At 36.9% G+C, this 24,007-nt stretch overlaps 1 long non-coding RNA gene across 1 annotated transcript; it reads left to right on the top strand.

Annotated features, from left to right (window-relative positions):
- Positions 1-784: 784 nt before the first annotated feature.
- LOC128910398 (uncharacterized) lies at positions 785-18,699 on the top strand. Its single transcript, XR_008466706.1, has 3 exons — positions 785-859; positions 8,297-8,418; positions 18,535-18,699. It is a non-coding gene; the product is annotated as an uncharacterized LOC128910398 (long non-coding RNA).
- Positions 18,700-24,007: the final 5,308 nt, after the last annotated feature.

The following is a 24,007-nucleotide window of genomic DNA, read 5'->3' as shown; positions in this document are numbered from 1 at the left end:
TGGAACCCGGAAAATATTCACATAGAAAAACAATTAAGAAAATACCATGAACATATTAATTTGGATTTTGATGTGAATTTATCTGACTCAATTGAACAATATTTATTTCAAAGACTTGGAAACACTTTTTTTTTGTTTAGTTATCAATGAAAATGTACTACTAACTCTTTTTTGTAGGTACCAAGTGAACTGGATGCAGAGTAAAAACTGTAATTCCTTAAATTCTGAAGGACAAAATTGGTTTCAGATCAATGAAATTCATCCTGTGTTGTAAATATTGTCCATTTTTATTTCTTATAGTAAGGATTATATAGTATAATAAACTATATAACAATAATTATTCTGTAACAGTTTATGGTTCAATAAATGCCTCGTATGCATATTTACATAGGTGTATTTATAAGTTCCAAATGAAGTCAAACAACTTTGACTACTTAGACTAAGATTGATCAGAATGGATGAATAATGCATCTGGATACTTTGGAGACTGTATAAGCAGAGCCTCTATACCTTAAAATAGGTTTAGAATTAGTGATTGTAGGGCTTGACCTTTTTCGGGTGTTATTCATCTGCCTTTGTCTCTTTGACACATATTCCCTCCAGCTCTAGCTCCTCAGCCATTAATTTTCTTAACTTCAAGTATGCGGTGTTTGCCTTACAAAAAGCACCTCCCACCAGTTGTCTCACCTTTTAGGTAAATGACAATGTTGAGCAGCGGTAGTGCTTTTGATACCCTTATTCTATTTTGATCATGGTGACTGCAATTCTCTTTTAGCTGGAGAACTGAACATTGAATTTTGCTTAAGGCAGCTTCTCTTGAAAAAGGAGCAGCATGACTGAGTAACACTTCAGTCATGGGGTAAGAACGTAATAAAAATGTCAATAGATAATCAGATGTAACACTTATTACAGTAGTGCTACATACAGTTGTATGTACCTTTTCAAAATTTTCTGGTTTTGTTATGAAAAGCATAGATTTGCATCACAGTGCAGGGATTGGGAATTCTGAGACTAAAGGCAGACTTCTGTGCCAGACTTAGCGTCAGAGAATTTTCTGTCCTAACAGCATTCGTATTACCCAGATTCCAACCTCTAAATGTGACTGAGTGAACTAGAAACATTATGTCTTCAGGAATGGGAACGTAAGATTCCATATTCCTCCTGTTTTTCCAGAAAAGAGGGAAAACTTTCTAGAAAAGGTATACCTGCTTGTTGGTTTTTTCAGACAACTAACTATGTTATAGAAGCATGAAGTCCATGTGTAATCTCATCCCTTCCTCTGTTTTAGCATATATCTGGTGATTAATCTATTTTCTTTTACTTTAATGACCTGATTCTTTACTGCATTGTTTGACTAAATATAGTCAAGTTGGGCATAAACTTTGCTCTGTGCCAGATACCCAGTTAGGCTTACGCTGAAATCTGTGCCAGATACCCAGTTAGGCTTACGCTGAAATATTTACAGAGCTTGAGCCTTAAAAAAAAAAAAAAAGCCAGGGGGGACAGGGTCAAACTTGTGCCATCTGAAAACTTAGAGAAACGTTCTGTGAATTTGCAAAATAATTTTACTCTCCATTTGGCTGTTGCATCCTTATTTTGAGTATTCTGATACGCCATGTCTGTTACCTTTCTGCTTGAATTTTAGCTGAGTGAGCCACAGTGTAAATTGTGTAATGAATCAAAACCACCTGTTCAGCATTTGGCGTCTTCAAAGGAAGGCAAAACTAAATTCATGTGACATATGAAGACTGAGAATATAGCACGTCAGCTATCAGTTATTCTGGCATTAAGTAAGGAACCAATGAGAACAGGTTGGGAACGCTGTTGCAGACAATTTCAACCACCATTTTACTGAGAGGAAATAGCGGAGACTGAAAGCATGCTGCTGGTGGAGAAGGATTTAAATGTAGAAGTTATGCTGATAAACTTTTCAATATAGCCTAAAGGCAAGAAAGCTAAGGACAAAGGAGAAGTGAAAAAAGTAAATAATTTCCTGAGCAGTGAGGTACAGGTTGATGTCAACAAGTTTTTCAGATCAGTGCTATTAAAGAATTTCAAATGACGTTATTAAGCTTATCTGGCAAAAAGTGTCACTTATTTCATAGTGAGTCCCAGGCGGAAGGGATCAAACCCTTTGCTTTTGCATTTTGCTAGGAAACTTATTCATCCCAAATCCCTTCAAGTCAATGGAAAGATTATTTTTTTTATTAGCAGCAAGACACTGTCATCATCAATTGCATTGAGTGCCCTGTTACTTTGCAGTGATATGGAGCATTATTACATGAATAAAAGGATAGAATTTAATAAGTAAGATATAGTTCATGAAGTTATTGTCCAAGTTATAGTTACAGGAGATTTTGTTCAACTGGCACAAAGTATATTGATAAATTAGTAACCTATTTGTTGGACGATGAACATTTAACCCCAGTGAATAGTTTGCATCAAGTGCTTGAATAGTTTGGTTTTTTCTGCATAATGTCTGTGAATGTCTTGTGTATTCACCAGAATCAGTCCTTCTACAGTGGTTTATTTGTTTGATGTGGGTTAGTCATTGATAACAAGAATTTGTTATTTGTGGCATAGGAAATAAGAGATCTGGAACTGACTTGCTGTAGCTTCTAATGCCTGAAACCTTCCCACCCACCCCACTAAGCTCCCTCCCCTCAGCCAACCAAAAGCCGCAGAAGAGCCCCAAACCTTTTGACTGCGATTGCAACTGCTTCAAGGGGAGAAGTGCATCTATGTCCTAGCACTCCTGTTTCAGTCTTGTTTCAGTGTTCTGGGTACACTGTATTCATTCTAAACACAGTAAATTCAGCCCCAAAAAGAAGGGCTTTCTTATGATTAAGAGCTAGGCTGGATCTTTAAAGAAATCTTGGCTTCATTGCCTCTTTCCCATGTGGCCTGGAAAAAGGCACTGTGTCCAGATGTTCAGAGGTGCCTAGCTGAGTAGGATGCAGCTGGCCCACTGGACGGAGAGCTCATGCTGCTCTGTCCTACCACAGCTATTGCTTCTGCCTTGTTGGTGAATCCACCCCTCCTTAGGCATCTATCTTCTACTGGTTTCATTGTTCCTAGCCTTGCATTATCTGTCTGTTGATCCTCTGTCTAGAAGGAATCTTTTTCTCTCAATTTAAATGCTAAGTTTTCTGTGTAAGTGCAACCCCACTTTCCTGTAGCTGCTAGTGAATGCTGTAATACAAATAACCATCACTTAATGTGGTTGAATTAAAAGATACATCTGGCAAAGTTGATGCAGGAAATAAATGACTATACTATTCCTGCCTCCTCAATGATAATTTTTAACTCTTCTAGACTTTATTTCATTAAATATACAGTATTATCAAGTGTGAACTAGTGTTGAATAGTATATCAGTACCACAGTAGTATTGTGGCTTTAATGTAGTAGCTGTGTAACAATACAGTTACATACAACAGTTCCTTACAACAATACAGTACTTAAAACACATTTTGCTTTCTAGAGCTTGGTTTGGCCCTAGTGTGCCCCTGCTCATCTATATGCCCATGCCTAAACCCTGCCAAAACTATGTGTGTTGATACTTTACACACTTCTTTCTACGTCTACAGTTGGCATTGCTCCTGTCTCTTTGGCAAGGACTTGGAGCAGAGCTATTGCATTGGTGTGGTCAATGCATTTCTGATGGTGGGAGTTGTGTTGATGTAGGGTGTTGCATATGCCTAAGGGATACAGGCTCAGCTCTTCCTGCCATCTTGAACTGCAACTTTCAGAGGGAGTGAAGTTCCTTAGGGACAGTTTTTGGGAACAGGCATGGGACTAGGCAGTACAGAGAAAAAGAGTTTCTTAATACACCTAAAGCACTACTGATACGGCCTTAGAAAGGTTTAAGAAGGATGGAAAACTGTGGTATTGGTGTCAAAACAAGATTTCAGTGCTGTATTGCCTATCTTCAAAAATGCATTTTGAATTTATTGGAGGTTTTCCATGGACATTAGTTGGCTGTTGGTTTATCAGCATCAATATAAATTTAATTAACAGTACTGTTAATTCCTATAGTCAGCAATGCTGCTGTTGTTTTTTAGAAACTTCAAGTTCCTTTCTGAATATATTCCCCACCTAATTTCCTATCTTATTGTTATATCTGGTGGGCATTATAAGCCAATGGCATGTAAAATTACATTATTAGATCAAACCCTTTGTTAGAGTATGGTTGCGTGTATCAGGTATTACTTTGGTATTGCTTGTATCTTGCTTCCTAATACATGCATTTATTCAGAGGATCTCATGAAAAACATTGACCTATAATCACTGTACCTAAATGCAGACCATTTTCAAACCTACACAGGGGTCGTCACTGGCTCATGTTGGAATATGGTGCTACTGGGGCTACATTTGCCCTTGTTTAACCAAAGAAAAATAATAAACAACATTATGTGAATTCATAGAGATCTTCAACAGTGTTGCTGTGTAACAATACAATGCAGATGACCAGAGCAAAACTAAAACCATGCCACACAAACATATTAATAGTAGTAAACAGTTCTTAGTATTCTTCTTTAGTATTCCTTAACAGTAGAAGAAAATGAGCAGGAAATAGTGGAAAAGACATGATTAGCTGATTATACGTATCAAACAATTGAAGGTCAGAAGAGATCCCAGATACTTTTTTTTCCAATTTGTTAGCCTAGTAATCACTCATTTATAGTATTAATAAAGAACATGAAAAGCAGATATCATTTAAGAATCATGAAGTTCATCAGGTATTAAAAAACTGTTCATAAAGTTGACTATCTGCAGCCCCAGAAAGCCGTAATATCGTGTTGTCAGTGTTTGAGACAAGGTAGATAATGCCCACTGTTTTTTAACTTGACATGGATCTGAAGACCAGTAATAAACCCAGTCCTGAACTGCTTTCTCAGGCATAACTCCCACTCAAGTTTCTCTGTCTGAGTGAAGAACAGAGGCTGTGGCATCGTTTGTGATTAAACTCCACATTAAAAATCTCTTCCCCTAGTCTTTGATGTTGACTTCAGAGTTGGTTCTAACAGATTTTCCTTTTAATAATTTGCCTGCAACAGCATGGCAGCTTCTGTTGGGTAATTCTTAGTATTCGTGAAACATAATAGCAGTGGATGGACTTCATTGAAGTGTTTTGAATCATTGGCGATTCAGAAAGTAAACGTGTTTTTTTTTCATTCACTCCAGATCCAAACTGTTGGAGTAAACAGTGCTTTTTATTGGAGTGGACTTTGCATAAAGACACTCCACTATCCAACAGTGCACCAAAATTGTATGTTTAAAAAAATTCAATGTCAGTGGTTTGAGTTTTAAAAATATTGTAAAAATTATCTGTGTCCAAAAAAAATGTGCTCAGCTGTAGCACAAGAACAATTTGCCAAACAATCAGCTGAAGCAGGAGGTTCCAATTTTGCAGAGCTTCAGGGGCTCCTGGCAGAGAGGAAAGCTGTGTTATATACATGCTGACAAGTACAAGATAAGCAAGCTTTCCACTCACTGCAATCTTGTTGGTTTAATTACCCTCCAGTGCCCATTTGTGGTAGCCGCTTGGGGTGTCAGTACTGAGGAAACAAGTTTAAGTCAGATTCTGCTAGTTATCAGGTAATTGCAGATTTTGGCAGAAAAAATAGGGCCTGGCTTAAAAGGGGTGAAAACTACCACAGCAGTAAAACTCAACAGAAATATCTTTCTTTAAATCAGTTTCAAAACCTATGATCAGCAAAATTCCAAAACCAAAATACCTCTTCGCAAAGTGAGTCAAAGCTACTTAAGCATTAAACAATACTCTGTCATTTGCATAATAGACAACTAGCAGCAAAGCTTCTCGCTGTCTGTTTTAATATACATAAAGATACTGGAAGGGATCTATAGTATGGGTTGAAATATGCAATTTTCGGTTAAAATATCATAATTTCTGCTTGATATCATGTGGAATTGAGGCAGATTCTCTAACATTTTGAAGATTTTTTTTTTTTTTTTGTTGCTGTTCCAATGATGAAGTCATATGAGGAAATGCTACCCGTCTGGTAAAATAGTTATAATTTCCTTTACTGGATATGAAATAGTTGATCTTATTACACAACTAAAAAACAATGCAATTGCTTTGTGATATGCTAATACTGTAGAGGTTTGCCCTTGAGGGTGACATTCTGTTTACATTAATAATACATTACTGTTTTGTCTCTGACTTTAAAAATTACTTCTGATATTTATTTCCACTCAAGTTGCCAAGTTTTATTGTCAATATTTGAAAGATCTTTTAATCATACCCTACTTTTAATATTTAGCACTCTGAATTTTTCAATATAAATTAGTCCCAAGTTATTTGTAATTCTCATGCTTGAACTTCTTTCCCATTTAATTGTATTTTTCTAGTAGTGTAACTTTAAAGGGCACAGTATAAGAGCTCATTGTTAACAGCTGTGAATTTATGCATAGTTATAGCAGAGGACCACCTCTTTCGTCCATGACATGATATAACCTTAAGCCATGCTTTCCTGATTACCTGTCAGAGAAGGAAGTCTTTGGGGACTGGACTCAGGCTGTTTGTTTGGTCTTTTTGTGTTTTTTTTTTCTTTTGTTTGTTTTTTCTTTTTACACAATTCCTAATACAGTAGGGTCATGTTCTCAGCAGGTCTTCCAGGCACTGTTGCAATATAGATACGTGACACTAAGTCTCTTTGACAATACATTCTTCTTCTAGTTGACTACTGGTGTTATCAAATTTATTTTTTCTCCAACTATACCGTGTTAGCTTCCATCCCCATCCCCCCTTCCATATTTATTTCATCATTTACAACCCTGCTAGGTCTTCTGTAAATTATTTCTCTGTTGTTAATGAAGTTCAGAATATGTCCCAGATCAATATATATTTAATTTTTTTCTCTGTTGTTGTTAGCAAGTTCAAAGAGAAATAGATTATTAAATATAAAATTGAGACACAAAACATTCTTATCCACAGTGATATTTTATGTGGTTGTGTGTTATATTTTTCTTCTGCTTCCTTGAAAACTTCTGATTACAGTCATAGAGACTTGCTTAAGATGTCATTTAGGTTGGTGGTTATGTGCCTGAGAGTAACCTTACTCTCTAAATATGGAAGAAGCTACATCAAATCCATGCCTGTGAAGTCTGTACCATGCAAGTTGTACAGGACAAAATTTTTCTTGGCATGGTCACAGAGCAAATTACTTCTATTACTCAACAGGATCAGTGAGTCTTCATTGTTTGCTGTAAACTATAATTTAACATACTATGAAGATACTGCCTGTGAAGTCTCTGAAGTTGAGAAATGTTAGCGGCTGAAAGCGTACTCTGGAACAGTGTCCCCAGCTGCTTGCTATCTTCTGCTTACTGTTCCATCGTCATGTGTCTGGGCACTTTTGGAGAAAGGGCGCAAGACTCAATGGATGGTTGATGCAGCCCCATAAGGCTGCTGCTCTTACATTCTATCAGTGTCGTAAATTTTCCACATCTGCATATCTGCAAAGGAGGGAGAGGAGGAGCTTAAGAGATAGTATAGGCAAGTTTTCCAAGAATACACTTTTCTTAGCTTGCATCGAAGTTTATGTGAAACAAAGGGATCAAAGCAAGAAAGAAAATAGAAAGGAGGATATAGAAGCTCCCATAATGAAAGAAAAGTGAAACTCGGATCTTAATGAACTGAGAGAAGGAGAATGAGACTATAACTTTCCCAGAGTTCTGAAAAAGCTTATATTAAAACATTAGGTATAATATCAAGTATTTTTAGTATGTCTGTCTAGTCAGCTTGTCCCTCAAGAGTATCTTAGATAGTATGCATATTTAAGGCAAGGCAGAAAGGAAATTTGGGATGATTATAAGCTTCATTGCAATATTATTCAGGACTTTGGAACAAATTTCAAATGAAAGGATAATTTGAAGGTAAGTCGAGTATGGAATTAAGTACAAAAGAGGATTAGTAAATGGAGGTCACAGCCAACTAACCTGATAGTGTCTTTTTGAAATTATATTAACTAACAATGCTACACACTCAGATTGCAATAATGATCTTCCTGAAGTCAAATACTGAAATTAAGTAGACACCAGACTGTGTTGGATCAGCTCCAGAGCTTGTTTGACAATGATCATGCAGTTCTTTCTGTTTGTCATTAGCAAAAGTAAAGTTGTCAGGACAGTTTGCTCTTTTGCTGCTGTTGGTTTCATTGGCTTTCCAGTGTTATGCTAATAAAATCTTTTGTCAGCAGATGTAAATGAGACCTCTTTTGGCAACAGCAGAACTTTTTAACAAAACTTTTTTTTTTTTTTTTCTTCATGCAGAGTTACATTTTAAGTGCTGAATGGAAACCACATGAAGAAGGCAGATATAAATGTTCCTAATGCAAATCTGCAATGCTGTTTTTGCTGGCTTTTTTTCCCCCACTGCTTTCATGTCCAGCCAGGTATGTCCTATTAATGTAAGACTCTAACCTTCTACAGATTCCTAGAAAACTCAGATGGGGTCTGAAGAATAAAAAGTTTGATATTGTAGTTTGACTAAGGTCAGTTGGAAAGAAAATGCAAATAAATCTAAACAAAATACAGGATCTTCCCGCACTAAGGATCAAAACTTAATTGCTTACGTCCTTATTAAATGCCCTGAGACAAGTTTAGATTATCTTTTATGTTAAGTAAACAAAAATAAGTTTCCTCCTTTATATGAACAATGACATCTATTTTATTTTGTCCCTAAAGGCACAGCATTACTGATATTTGAGACTGAAATTCTATTGAATAGGAGGAAATTATGACTGGGTTTGGTTACAACTATTTAGCTGTCACAGGCTGCCAGGGATTCTCCATTAGTTGGAGTAGTAAAGGCTTGTGCTTTGAAGAAGAAAGTCTTATGTACTATTACCATTTCATTATGAAGTTCTTAGTCGTAACTCATTTATTACAATAAATAAGTTTACCAACATGGGTTCAGTATAACATGTAGTAACTGTCATAAAAGGCCTGTTCTGCAAATGGAGGCATGGTGAAAGAATAATAATTCTCCTTAAATGTCAGTAGCTGAGCTGACGAAAATAAAGATATATAAAAGGAAGAGCTGGACTACAGTCACTCCTACCCCCTTCTCTTTATCCAGGCAGGCAAAAAAAAGCATCCATCATATCTCCCTTTCATTTGATTATCTTTGTAATTTGTGCTACATACTGAAAGCACTCAGTGTATTCTTTGGAAGACCACCAGAATTATATGAATGTATTTTTGTTCACAGAGTATGAAATTAAAAGGTGACAAGCTCAAAAGAGAACATCAGAGAAGCCCAAAAGTGGCAAGTATTGCCACTAATCCTTTTTGAATGCACTGACATAATGGCATATCCTAACACAAGTCAGGCCATAGGTTGGAAAAAAATTATGCCAAACAGTGCATGTGATCTGCAACCCACTAACTTTTTCTATTTTTTGTTGGAAAATCTGTCCACTCTAGAGACTAAAAATTAATGTAGAAAATAGAAATGTCTTTGTTAAACTCTAGACAATTTATCATTGCTTAATTAGGATGTTCTTTAGTTGGCACATCTCTAATCAGAAATGGGACCTCCATTCTTATTTCCTTTGCTCTCTTGATGTCAGAAATCAGACCTTTTAGGAAAAAGTAAAATTTAAAAGCAAATCCTGCAGTAGGAGAAGCCTTTTGTGTTCTTTAAGATTCTGACATTTTAAGTACCTATAGGAAATGCTTTTCATTAGATGAAGAATAAAAGAAGCAAATGTTATTCTGCATGCGCATGTTTGGCATTTGATGATAAGCAGCCAAAAAGTCAATGTGACCCATATGTCCGAACAATATGCTGCTGGGCATATTTTCTCTAATGCACTGCAAACGAGATCATGCATTGTATAACTAGCATATGCATTCTGTCATATTTGCCTTTGTAGAAAATTATAAAAGAATATTTTGCAGAGTAATGTAATCATTTTTTCTTCTTTATTAATCTCTTGCATGGAAGGTGGAGGTAATGTGATTAGTCCCCTTCCTTCAAGCCATTGTCAGCAAGATGGATGAGAAGTGATCATTGTGGATTATTATCTTGTTTCATATTCTAGACTACTTGTGAAAAAGGAAGCAGATGGTGGATAGTAGAAGGGGTGTTCTATGTGTGGCAGTGTCCGTGGTGTGACAAGATACATGAGTTTTCCTCTTTGTTGTTATCTTTGTCATCAGTGTTTCTCAGGAAGATCTCACTTCATAAAAGAGCTTGCCGATACCTGCTTGCAGAAAAAGTTTGAGCCTTCAAACTGCAGGAGAATATGAGGGAATTTCTAGGTGGGTTGCTTGACACAAGCATCTTTTATTTCATCTTGATAGCCGTTCCCGTGCAATCCAGCTGTGTTCAACCTGAGGGTGTTGGTCAACAGCTGGCTGAATATGAGCTGGCAGTGTGCCCAGGCGGCCAAGAAGGCCAACAGCATGCTGTCTTATATCAGAAATAGTGTATCCAGCAGGACTAGGGAAGTGATGGTGTCCCTGTACTCAGCACTGGTGAGGCTGTACCTTGAATACTGTGTTCAGTATTGGGCCGCTCACTACAAGAAAGACATCTGAGGTGCTGGAGGGTGTCCAAAGAAGGGCAATGAAGCTGGTGAAGGGTCTAGAGCACAAAGCTTATGAGGAGCGGCTGAGGGAACTGGGGTTGTTCAGCCTGGACAACAGGAGGCTGAGGGGAGACCTCATCGCTCTCTGCAGCTACCTGAAAGGAGGCTGTAGAGAGGTGGGGGTCGGTCTCTTCTCACAAGTAACAAGCAATAGGACAAGAGGAGATGGCTTCAAGTTGTGCCAGGGGAGGTTTAGACTGGATATTAGGAAAAACTTCTTCACCAAAAGGGTTGTCAAGCATTGGATCAGGCTTCCCAGGGAAGTGGTTGAGTCACCATTCCTGGAGGTATTTAAAAGATGTAGACATGGCTCTTAGGAGCATGGTTTAGTAGTGGACTTGGTAGTGTTAGGTTTACGGTTGGACTAAATGATCTTATGGGTCTTTTCCAAACTAAATGATTCTATGATCAGATATAGGCATCTGTTTAAGAGGCTTTATTTTATTTTAATTTAATTTTACTCAGTGGATTTGAAAATTGAACCTTTTAATTAGGTGCCTTAACATGGATTTGAACAAACAGCTTTTTTCATTCCAGATCAAAGTTTGATGGGCATTGTTGAACTTTGACTTCTGGCACTTTGTGTTATTTCACAAATATATGTAGATGTGTGCCTATACATCTGTGTATACAAGCTGTCCTCGGTGTAATCTCTTACAGTTTTGGAAAAATTAAACATGAGAATCCCTCATCAGGGGCAGGGATGGGGAGGACTGAAGGTCAGTCAGTCATTCACATAGTCAGCAGCTTTCAAACTCATACTCAGAAAAGCTTAGAGTGGGATGGAGTGAGATCCCAGGGGACAGTGGCTAGAAATATTGTATGATGGGCTAAAATCGGACAAAATTCTTGATGCATCTTTTAGCTGTGTTCTACTTTGGACTAGGAAGGAAAAACACTGCTTTCAGTTTTACTTATATTTTTACGAGCAATTTTGAAAAACGTAGAGAAACCACAGATACCAAAAGTGGATGAGGTGCTCCCCTGTGCTTTGTTGCATGCAGAGATGAGATCCTGTCTTGTCTCCCACTCACATTCCCTTCTTAATACATCTGAAAGTTATGACAGCCTCTTAAGTCACAGCATAGCTCTGAGAAGTTGGTTTTCATTAATTGCCTTGGGTCCTGATTGTTGATCCCTATTTTGTAGGTATGGCCTGAATGTCATGTTCCCAAATGCATTATTTTTATATTTCACAGCATTGAAATTAGTATCATCTGAAAGGATGCAGATTACTGGGAAATTCAGATCTGTTTGTCTTAAACACCTGCCTTCCTTGTTATTAATGTATTTTAATGTATCTACTGTCATCATCTTTAAGGACATCTGGAGGGTATAGACAGTGCTCATTGAGTGAGAATTAATACTGTAGAACCCACAAGAAATAATGCCTTCGGATATTTTTTCTAATACTGACTCTAACACTTTGTTTTTAAGCCATCTAAGGTGCGTTCCACTTATTCATGATTTAAACTGAATGGGATGTGAAATTAAGTCAGAAATCTTGTAAAAGTCTGTATCTGTTATGTCTGTGCAGTTTCTTTTTTCCCTTGAGAAGTCAAGTGTCTTTGAAGATTGTTGCTGTCTAAAACAGCATCAACTGGCATTTGTTACCTTCATAAGTTATTAGTTCAGTAGCTGTCAATTGTAAACAAGTGTTTAAAGACCTGCAAAGAGAGACTAAGAGGAAAAAACACTTTCAGAGGGCTTAGATTCGCCATCAAGGAGTCTGAGATCCATTGCAAAGTACGTATGGATATGGAAATTAGAAAAGGCAGAGAACCACTGCTTTTCTCTGTATTAAGTTAATTCCACATAAAGTTTTTCTTAATTATGCCCTGTAGTGCCATCAAGCTATCTATCTGGCCTACTGATACCTTGTTGTCTTCTGTATACCACATATTGAATGAAGTTTTTCAGAGTTTTTTTTGGCACTTACCAAGATTTCAAGATTAATTAAAAAAAATGACGTCGTTTTATTGTTTATTGAAGGACTCATCAGAAATCTTTTTTCTTTTTAGTTCTTAATTGTTGCTTCACATTATCCTTGCTTTATGAAGTACTGGATGATAAAAAGTCAACAGTCTAAATTGCTGATAATATCATTACATCCATCTTTTAAACAATTTACTATTTTCTTTTCTTCTTCACTTACAGCAAAAATATCCTTTACAGTTTAAACTTTTAACTTAGCGTCCAGAAACCCCAGTTATGATATGTTGCTTCAGTAGTTTCACATGCAAGACTCTCTTGGTAGAATATTATCAGTTGTAGTTGCCTTCTGTTTGTATACACTTTGTTTTCAAATCTCAGTTGAAGATGTTTGGTTTTCCTTTCTTGCTTCTAATTTCCTGTTTTGATATTTTATGACTTTGTGAGTAAGTAAGTAGTGCAAAATGTTGGGAAATGTTAATAGATATTCTGAAGACATATTATTTTGATTTCCTTCATATTAAATTGCTTGTTTTATTCATTCCTAAATAAATATTTCTCAATTGGGTTGGGTTAAAATGCTAAAATATGAACACAAGGTTTAACTGAGGACTCAAAAAAAAAAAGTTTAATCCAAGTGTTTGTTCTGGATATATGTATATATATATAAATAAAAACTAGTATCTCTGTTAACCAAACATAAAAAAAATCACATTACAAAATTATTTTCATTTATTGTTTTATTCCTGTGAGTCTGCTATGTCTCTTAGAGCACAGAGGGACAGATTTATTTTTTCTGTATCGTTATACTGCAGATAAATACCTGATTATTCAACCACAATGCAGTCTTTAAGGTGTTGTAGTCCAATCATGAAAAAATTAATTGCATCCATCCTTATGAAAAAAATCACACGTAGGAACTCAGATGGAAGGATTGCACCTTGAAAAGAACAATCGTGATGTCTCAGTTTAATTACAGTTGCACTGCCTTGTCTTAGTCATTTTATTCTGGAGGGGCTCAATGTAAAAGCTTTTGATTTTTCCCAAGTGACTAGTGATTTTGAATGCTTTGCTAGAGTCTACAAGGTTTCAATGTGGGACACATAGAAGAATCTGAATTTTCTTCTCATTTTCAGACAATCAAGTCCATGTCATGTCTTTTATAGACTACCCACACACTGAAGAAATCAAAATTGGTAGCGGTTTTTCACTTTCTCCTGCATTTTATGAAAGGAAAATATATTTCTTAGATTTTTATTTTTTTTAATATAAGTTCATTTTGTGAAGAACCTATTGGTGCTAATGAGTGTTTTTCCCAGAAAAGGGGGAGAGGGACAAATCTTTTGGTGAAGGAGATTTAGTATGAACCACAACTTTTTGAAACAAACAGGAGTGAATTCCTGTGTCTGTCTCTGACAATGACTTCAGTTGTGAATTTTTATTATTTTTTTTTTTGAAGCTTTCTGCCAGGTATGTCTTAGAGATCATTAATAAGTCACTTTCCTCCTCCTCAGTTTCTGACTAGTTGAGCAGGACACTGCATTCAATGGAATGGAAAAAAAGCTGAGTTGGAGTACTAGTGATTTTACATTTTAAATTAGACACAGATCATACAGAATGCATAACTAATTCAAATCGTGCAGATTCATTTGTATCTATAAATATCCTTGAAAAATTGATATGTTCCCAGTTATATTTGGATATTCTTCCAAAACTTTTGTCTTGTGAATATGTGAAGGAAAATGTCTTCATTTCTTTATGGAGCCTTGAGTTTCTTCCTTATAAAAAAACCTAATTTGTATAGAATGAGAGAGTTTTTATGTATGCTAACCACAATAAAATTGGAAGGAGATCTATTCCCATTAAAATTGTTTCAGGCAAAACAATTTATTACAACCACAAAAGTAGTATTGGTGCACGAGTTGTAAGGAATGAAATTTTAAAGACATCTCCTGGGTTCTTTCACTAGCCACAGAGTTCAGGAGAAGGCTAATGCATTGCTTTCAGTTATTTTGGAGGAGAAAAAGAAAATGAGGATAAGCCTTATTACTATTATTATTATTATAGCTCCTATAAGAAATTGAGAAAAAGCTATGCTAAACCTATAAATTGTTCAATTTTGCTTTCACGGGATGAAGTGGAACCAGAAATTGTCTTTTTTTAGATGCTGTTAATGGATGGCTCCATGAAATAATGCAAGCACTTCCAAATACTTGTTTTTATTTATTGTATTTTTAATTTTGCTGAAGAATTAATGCAAGGTAATTCCATTGAAAGGAAGCATTTGTGAAATCAGTGAAATCTGCAAAAAGTTAATGCAACGTAATGATAATTGCGTTATGTTCCTTTGACAATAAGGCTGAGTCTCCTAGCTGTTTATTTTTTATGGTCCAGTGAAGATCTAATTTTTTTTAGATCTAAAGTAGTCTCAGTTGCTTTTCCACTTTTACTGTACATGCAACACCTCAGGGTCAAACCAATCACTACCACAAACTTCAGTGAGAGTGAAATGTGGTTTTGTGTCTGCAGTTATGACATTCTTTCCCACAATCTGCTTCCACTTTCTTTAACAATAGCCTCCATGTCTGATCCAATAAGCTAACACATAAAAATAAGTCAATTTCTTAGCCATGAGTACTTTAAATGATAAAGAAATGTCTACCTCACTTTTTATAAAGTTTTTTTTTTAAAGCCTTTCAGAGCCTTTTGCATTTACTTACTGTAAAAATATTCTCCTCAACTACAGTTACTTTAATCATGTTGGTTGGAAATGGAAAGAGAGTAACCACCCCCAGACTGGTAACAGTTTAAATTAGCAAGCAGTGAGCAATTAGAACAAGATCACAGGAAAAATGAGGAAGACTGGAGCTCCAACTATTACTGTTGTACTATTACCAGATTTATGTAATTCGTCGTCAGTGTAAACTGATGCTGCTGCTTTGAAGTCAACAGATCTGGACCGTTTAACTTAATACAGGAGTAGGAAACTATTGCTTTCTGTATGTGAAGTGTCATTTTTTAAAAAGTAAACCAACATCAACCCACCAAACACACAAAAAAGCCCCTAACCTAAAAGAGCTCCCTCCCATCCCTCTTTAAATTGCTTTTTTATGTCTAAAGTGTTCTTTAGGCCCATGTCATCTATTGGCTGCTCTCTACCTGCGTGCACTGTGAGAACAAGCTTTGGGTCTTTGACCCAAATGCGTGTGCATGGCTCCCAGTCTTGATACCCACATCACTCCACAAACTGCCCCATGAACAGCAGGGAACAGGACAAACTACCACCTCTGTTGGTTCCAGGTGCACCTTGCTCTCACACGCAAGAGAGAAGTTGGTAGGAGGACAATTTTACTGCTTTTGGGTGATGACCAGCTCTACTGTGCTTTAAGCCAATGTGTTTCAGTGTGTATGAGTTTCCTAACTAGCTGAAACCCTTTTTTTCTTATTCTGCCCTTATTCTCAAAAGCCAAGGTAAAAAGATGAAAGATGACATGATTGGTTTAGTGAGTTAATTAATAGCTATACTCCCTTCTCGGGTCTTGTTCTGGTTTTGAGACAAGAGTAACTTCATGGCTATTCAGCTGTACTTCCCCATGCCAGATCAGGCTTCCCTGTGATCTGTGTCCTACTTACTCATCACATATTTCTTTGTGTTTATGTACATAACATTCCTTGCTGAAGCTGTGTAGTATCATGCCCCACATGTCAAGCAGAATGTTGTTCTCAGTCTGGGAAAAGAGTGGAAAATGAAAAGATTGTTGTTGGACTTTTTTTGGATTTAATGTTTATAGCTGAGAAACCTGAGTTAAATGGTATGTTTCTGCTCGGCTAGAGGGTTACCCTGTTTCCATAAAACTGCTGTTTGCAATGTGATATGAGCCATTATTCAGCTCTTGGGACAGACAGGGAGTTAAAAGGTCAGGCTGTCATCGTCCTTCTGTCCCCTAGGTGCAGTGTGTTACAGAGACAAATGCACATAAGGGGAAGATTTCTGACATTGAGAGAGAGGAAGAGCATTTCAATGTAATTAGAGTTCATCAAGTCTGACAGAAAGGTGTAGACCTGTAGAACTGAAGTGAGTGCAGCTGTGTTCTTTGTATTGTACGTTATATTGTATTTCATGGGTAGCCATAACTATAGGTTACAAAGCATTTTTAATTCATACTGGCAACACTGAGTGTCTAAGAAATACTACTACAGTGGTGATGTGTGAATCTCAAAATATTCAGAGGTTTGTTCTAGTTTGGATAGCAGTAAAAAGTGCAGATGGTGATGTGAGCCTATTGGATCTCTCAAAATGAGCTGGGGACCCCAGTACAGAAGAAGTCTCCTAAGTTTTTTGGCCACTACGAGAATTAATTTTGAACTGGATGGAGCAGTGCCCAAAGCAGCTTAAACCAAATGGTAGCAATCAGCAGCAAAGACAGCCAGAGAGAAAAGCAAAAGCTACACAAGTAATGTAGCCAATTTCATTTCAATTTAACTCTGGCATGTTTTTTCTTATTGGCTCTGAAATCTCTTGGCATGTAGATCAAGATATCCAAGCAGTTTGAGCGGAGATTTACTCTTCATCTCTTTGAAAATGCTTTATGCCTGCAGTTAAGGAAGTTCAGCAGAAACCTGTGTCTTCATACTGAGAGTCCAATTTCAAATTCTGGTCTTTTCCCATCTGTACTAGTTCCACCAGAGCAAGTCTGCCTCCAGACGTCATGCTACCTTCAATATTTGAAGGCACTGAAGGAGAGTAATCTGCTTTCCAGTGTGGAAGTCAGATGCTGGGATAGCGAGTTGTCTTGTCTGTGTAGCAAAGAGAGTTGGCATAAATGGTTTGAGACATAAGACCAGTGAAGTTACAGGATCAGAGATAAGGAGCTTAACTACAAATTTCCACGTTTTCTGACATTTAAGGAAAGTGTACTTTAAAGGGCAATCCGTAGCCTTAATTCTGTTTTACCTAAGCATTTTTATTAAGAAATGCCTTCATATCTACTAAAATGGCAAAAATGACTGAATAGTTTGCAATTCTAGGTGTAGTGAGACCTTCATTGCATCAGTTCACCTGAGACTGACAGCTGTCCAGAAGGAGAGTGGTAGTGTCCCATGAGGCACCGTATATAGTTCTCAGGAGCTTACAGATTTATAACCAGCATGGAGGCCTCACAGAAGTTCATAAACTTTGCTGGCATGACCTGTGGAGCCTGCAACTTCTCTGACATGTTTCATGCCTAATTAATGAGGCTTTTAACTTTTTGGCAAAACGTGGGCTTAAAAAAGCCTAAAACAGATTGTGTATCGTCAGAAACCAGAGTGTCTAAAGCAACTACCCATTGCAGAAACCCTTTTTGATTCTATGCTCCTCAAGGAAATCTGTATTATATAGATATGGTAGGTTCTTTAGAATGAAAATTAGGACTAGCAGTTCATTAGAAATCTGATTCGTCAGTATTTATTCCTGTATAACTCTTGCTGGCGAAGTTCTTTGGCCTAAAAATGCTGCTGTTAATCCCTGATTGAGCTAGATATATTTTTAAGTGTCAAGGAAATTGATTAACCATTTGTTGTGTTTTGTTTTGTTTTTACAGAACTTTAACAACTGCCAGATGCTGCGGGCAAGTGGTGCTTTATGAGTGTTCTTGTCAGTAGCCTGAGGGAGGGTAGAAACACAAGGGCAAGGAGGTTATTTTTGGAATGTGCAATGCAATATTTTGTGTTGCACATTTATTTTAATAGAGGCAATGGACTGTGAGGGCATTTTAAGTTTTAACCTTTTTCCCCTGATAGTTTCAGATTGTTGTGTTTAGAGGAAAAATTGTTTGGGTGTTTTTTGAGAAAATGACTGATGATTGTCTGAAACTTGTCATTGGTCCTCTTCAGCACTACGGACCACATGACATTGAATAATCTAGAGGAAGCAAACAGTTCTATAGGGCAGCAGTATTACTTCTGAGTGTCTATAATTTAAGAAAATATTCTCCCTATCAGACCTTCCTAGTTGGCAGAGGCACTGAAGTTGTTGGCAGTGATGGTTGATGCTCACTGGGAAAGAAGAGGTGGTGTCTGCGGATCCACATCCTTCTGATCATACCCGCTGTTTAGAGAATACCAAACATGTGGTAAGTGCCCTGCCAGTTTGTAAGAAAACTACATAAGTTGGGCTAATTGCTTAGACTTCGTGTAGTAAATTTGGTTTTGGTCACTTGAACCATCTGTGATTCTTGGGGGGAGAAAAAAAAAATATGTGACAGGTTTACAAGCTGAGCTGCTGGTTATATGCTATAATTTACTTTCATCATGAAAAGTTAACAAGTAGTTGCCTGAAGCTAAGCCCCTAAATATAGGAGCAAAAGTATTTTTTCAAAGATGCTAAATACCCAAATTGTTCCCATGATTTGAGCGACGCATGAGTTGAACCACAGTTGTACAGTCCCAACGCAGTGTTTTTGTAAGGAAACATGTCCTTGAAGATAAAATGTAGACAAGTAAAACACAAATACGAAAAATTTAAATAAGGCATGGAAAAGACTGTAATTTTTGTCAGTTATGTTAGGGAAGCTCTTGACCTCTGTGCCAATCATTTCAGGTATATCCAAATTATTCTTTTTGTTGGAAATAGCCCTTTGTGCCCAGTGAAGGCTGGTTTGCATAGGAAGTTGTTAATCTCTGCAGTTCTTTAGCCTTGAATAGGAGAGGGTGGAGGGGAAGGAAGGAGAAAGAGAGAAAGAGTATAATTTTAAAACAGCATCTCCCCCAACTCTAAACTTTAGTTTTTTTCAATGTCTCATAATTAAAAAATGGTTTGACTGATTATTTTGCAATAATTAACCTCCTCTGGGTATGGTCTAGACAGGAGATATTTTAACTGGAAAGGCGCCTTTCCTTCCCTCTGTTACAGGAATTCAATACTGGGATTATGGTTTAAAGGAAACTCTTACCTTTTGACTATGGAATTATTGTCATGGCCTCATTATAGTGTGTTGGAAAGGGGTTTTACTAGTTGTTACATTCAGGAATTCTTCTGGTCCCTCCTATTTAGAGGAGGAAGTCAGGTTGCTCAGGAAACCCAATGACTGCAGTGCAGAAGCTGGTGGGGAAAGTCCCGATCCAGCTGTTCTGGCACATGCATGAGCAGTAAAGGATGCAAATGAGACATTCCAAGAAGAAGTAATAAATTTGGCAGCATTCATGTGGTCAGTCTCAGTGAAGGGAAGCAGACATCAGAAAGCCAGAACTACTTTATTTAGTCATGATGAATCTCAAATAAGAATATTCTAGTTCCATTAACTTAAATGCATTAAAAAAATTGAGTATGTTTTATATAGATACCTTTTAGCAATGTAAATCCAGTATCTACATTTCTGCTACTTAATCAGTTTATATATTTAACTGAGCAATATTACATATAGAAAAAAAATCATCTGTGTTAGGTTAAAAAGGGGAAATCTGTTCCTTACCTCATTCTCTATGGTGTAAGGTGGCACAGTTTAATGAGGGCAAGGGAGTTATCCGAGGGATTAAATTTGGCTCCGCATACAGAAAAGCAGAGAGGCAAACCTGTAACATAAAGCTATGCTTGAGAACATCTTTGACGTGCACCTACATGAACGAGTTTTATTTCCAAGTGGCTGGTTTTACATCCACTAGCTGTTCATAGTGTTTGTCCACTTACCAGTGCGCTCCTGATGGGAAAGGGCACAAAATTTTCACTGAAGCTCTGTTGGTTACTTCCAGAAAGTTGATCTGTATTTCTGAAAATGAGACAGATCCTGCCACCCTGAAGCTGATTTTTTTACCACCAGTAAAGTAAAAAATACCATATCTTAGTTAAGAAATAGCACTGGCGGTATTTTCTGTCACTTCACAGCTACCTGCACTACATAGTTGTGGTTTATTAATTTGGCTTTATTGCAATGTGGCTGTGCTTTGCCTATATACTCTATATCCAAAGTATATCTTGATTTAAAGCTGAATATCATGCTTTCTTTTTGTCCTGAGTTTAATATTCTTAACTTTCTGTGGGAACATAGTTTGAAACGGAGGATAAATGCAATTTTATGAGAATCTCTGGTCTCAGATCAGAAACCAGAATCGTCTCTGGACTGCAGACTGACACCTCATTTCTTTCTCTTTAAGTTCCAACAACTATGTGACAATTTCAAATTAAAGCTCAATTTAAATCCAGGTCACTAGAAATAAACAGCTACCATTTTAGTAAAAATGTACTCACCATCTATTTATCTATTACATAAAAAAAAACAATTTAGGACCAGGTTTTGATTTTTATTTGCTCCTATTCAGCCTGGAGAAGGGAAGGCTCCGGGGAGACCTTATAGCAGCCTTACAGTACTTAAAGGGAGCCTACAGGAAAGATGGGGAGGGACTCTTTATCAGGGAGTGTAGTGATAGGATGAGGAATAATGGTTTTAAACTGAAGGAGGGGAGATTTAGATTAGATATTAGGAAGAAATTCTTTACTGTGAGGGTGGTGAGGCTCTGGAACAGGTTTCCCAGGGAAGTTGGGGATGCCCCATCCCTGGAGGTGTTCAAAGCCAGGTTGGATGGAGCTTTGAGCAGCCTGGTCTAGTGGGAGGTGTCCCTGCCCATGGCAGGGAGGTTGGAACTAGGTGATCTTCCAGGTCCCTTCCAACTCTAACCACTCTGTGATCTATTTGGTAGAAAACCTTTAAAAATTTTTGTTTCGTGTTTCACACAGCCATTATGTGGAACTACAATTTACTGCACTCTGGTCTAATCGCTTTAAACAGTCTCTGGTTGCCAGAGCCAAAGAAAATCCTGAACCATACAGATTTAAATGTTTAAGCAAATCAGTGACATCATTAATTCATAAATCCCATGTTAGCAAGGTGCAGAAAGAATGTTTATTTTACCACATACAACTGATCTATACAGATGGATATGTATTATTTCTACTGAAGTACGATCCTCATCTAAGCTGAGTTTTAGGATTTTGTGTTTATCATGTCAGCATATTCCAGAACAAGTTCAGTTAGTTCATAAATAACTAAAGAAGTAGTAGTAGTAGTTCAAGCATCCTTTCAAAGGATTCTATTCTTATTACATGTTCAATAATAAAGATTTTGAAATCATATACTGTTCAAACCTACGTATGTTCAAGGCCAGCACTGTAAAATTCTGCTTTTATTGTATCTTGCCTTCGCTAAAACTTCACTCAAGTAAAGAATAATATGATAGAAATATATTGCTTATGATAGCAATCATGTCCATGAAGCATGGTGTAAAGTCTTGTATTTGTCTTTATAAAGGCAATGGGCGTGTAGGACTTTGTATACACATCTTATGAAAATAGGTGTTAGCAGCTGTTGAATGAGAATATGCTGGGTGCAAATAATTGCCTTTATGGGTAGAACTAAACTTTGGATTTGGAAACATTTCTTTTCTACATATTGGCTTCTAAATCGTTGACTAAAATTGAAACAAGTTTTCTCTGCAGATCTTCATGGATAAGAAAGCTCTAGAGAAGTAGAGCATACTGAGCAGGGAATTAAAGCTACATTATTATTATCTAAAATCACTGGGCAAAGTTGTGTTAGTTTGAGGTGGTCATTTGAGACTATATAAAGAGGATGAAGAGGTAGAAGTTTACTGAAAACAGGAGAAAAAATTGGAGCATCCACAGTTATATACTCCTTTGTTATGTTATTTTTAGGAGAGGAATATGCCTGGCTGTAGCTTTTGAAGGCAAAACAAAAGGCTGATACTAAAGACTATGCTTGTCCAGTAAACATATCTGTCACCAGAAGGGAAAGGTAAGACTAGCCACAAGCAGCTGTCTTAACTGAGTCGTAACATGCTTTTGATCAAATTCCCATAAATCTTCATTGTATTGATGGGCAATTGTATTTTGACTTGCATGAGCCTGAAGTCTTTGTGTACCTGAGGTTAGAGAAATGGGATTTCTGTCCCACATTATTCTTGGCCATTGCCACCCACAGTGCGCTGCTGCATAAATAAAGTCTAAAAAGGAATCCCCCAGAGTTTTGGTGAGTCCATTTAATAAATCATGTGCAAAGAAAAAAAAATAATTCCCTTAAGCCAAAGGGAAGTGATGGAGTAGACTATGTGGGTTCATCTGGTCAGAGTCATGTAAAAATGTGTTTACTCTTCATTTTACATACCCTCTATGTGTTGATGTGACATCATTCCCTATAAAGCTAGGAACACTGTGCATGCATAACCACGAGTTTGTATGAGATACAGTGAATATCCCGTGAGAGAGGGAACAAGGCATAATTTAAAGTTGGAACCTGGAGTGATTTATGAAGGTCATTGTCTTACTGATTCAGATACTTTCCATATGTTGTTGTAGAAACCCCTTTTTGTATTGTACGTGTAAAACATGTGTAGTAAATTAGTTTCTATACAACTATCCTCTTTTAAAATGTTTTGGTTTTAAAATGTTGATGTGTTTTTTATCTCCAATCTGTGATATCCCACTGTATTTTTATTGAAAGAACACTTTAAAGTGAAAGATATTGAGATGACTTTGCTGAAGGTTGGTGTGGTTGACAAGAAACCTGGCAGTGCTTTTGATGCTAAAACATCCTATTGCACTGGATTTATGGCTTGACTTCTGTATCATGCTTAGCTGATTTGGAGAATGCCCAGTATCATAAAGCCCTGAAGGTACTGACCTAGCATGGGAGGAATAGAAGAATTTTTCTCTTACCAGCTGTAGCACATTAGAATTCTATCTCATTTTATTTTAGAAATTATTTGAAGATGGAGCTAGTTACATTAAAATTATGTGATGGGAACATGATTACTAAAAATACATTACTTTTTGAGGAATTAGAAGACTCCATTTAATTTACTATAATATATAAAATACTTTTATTGCTGGGAGACTTTATTTCACAGGTTGCTTAGTGAGTGAGCAGACATTTATTAATCAAATAAATCAACACCACCCATGGCAACTTGTCCCAGAAGTACCTGCTGAGGAGAGATGGATGAACAAAGCATGAGGAAAGAATTATCTGGTCCGTGCTGTGCCTTTCTGCTTGCAATTTTCTAGAATTTATTCGTTATTCAGCATTATTCACTAAACAGTGTATGCAGAGTAGTTTGGCTTGTAGCTTGTTCAGAAGAAATTTGTAGTGAGTATTCAAAATATATTTCAAATGAAGACTATTTGCCATTAGTATGGGGGTCGTTTTTGGTTTTTTTGTGTATGATCCATTACTTAAAAAAGTCCATGGATCACAGAGTGATCACAAAGCTCCTAAGTGTTACTGTGAAGTTAATAATAGAATGAATCACAATATTACTACACCTTGAGTTTACACCCTCCATACGCAGACTTTAGTGGTATTCAGAACAAACTTTAAAATAAATTTTTCAGCACAGACATTTGGGAATGCTGCTTTAAAATACATTAGGCATACTTTCTGTACTCTTTTTTTAGATATCCTTGTTT

The sequence above is a fragment of the Rissa tridactyla genome, chromosome 5 (assembly GCF_028500815.1).
Source record: "Rissa tridactyla isolate bRisTri1 chromosome 5, bRisTri1.patW.cur.20221130, whole genome shotgun sequence".
Lineage (NCBI taxonomy): Eukaryota > Metazoa > Chordata > Aves > Charadriiformes > Laridae > Rissa > Rissa tridactyla.
The sequence above is the reverse complement of the archived record's forward strand: the minus strand, read 5'-3'. Positions and strand labels throughout refer to the sequence as shown.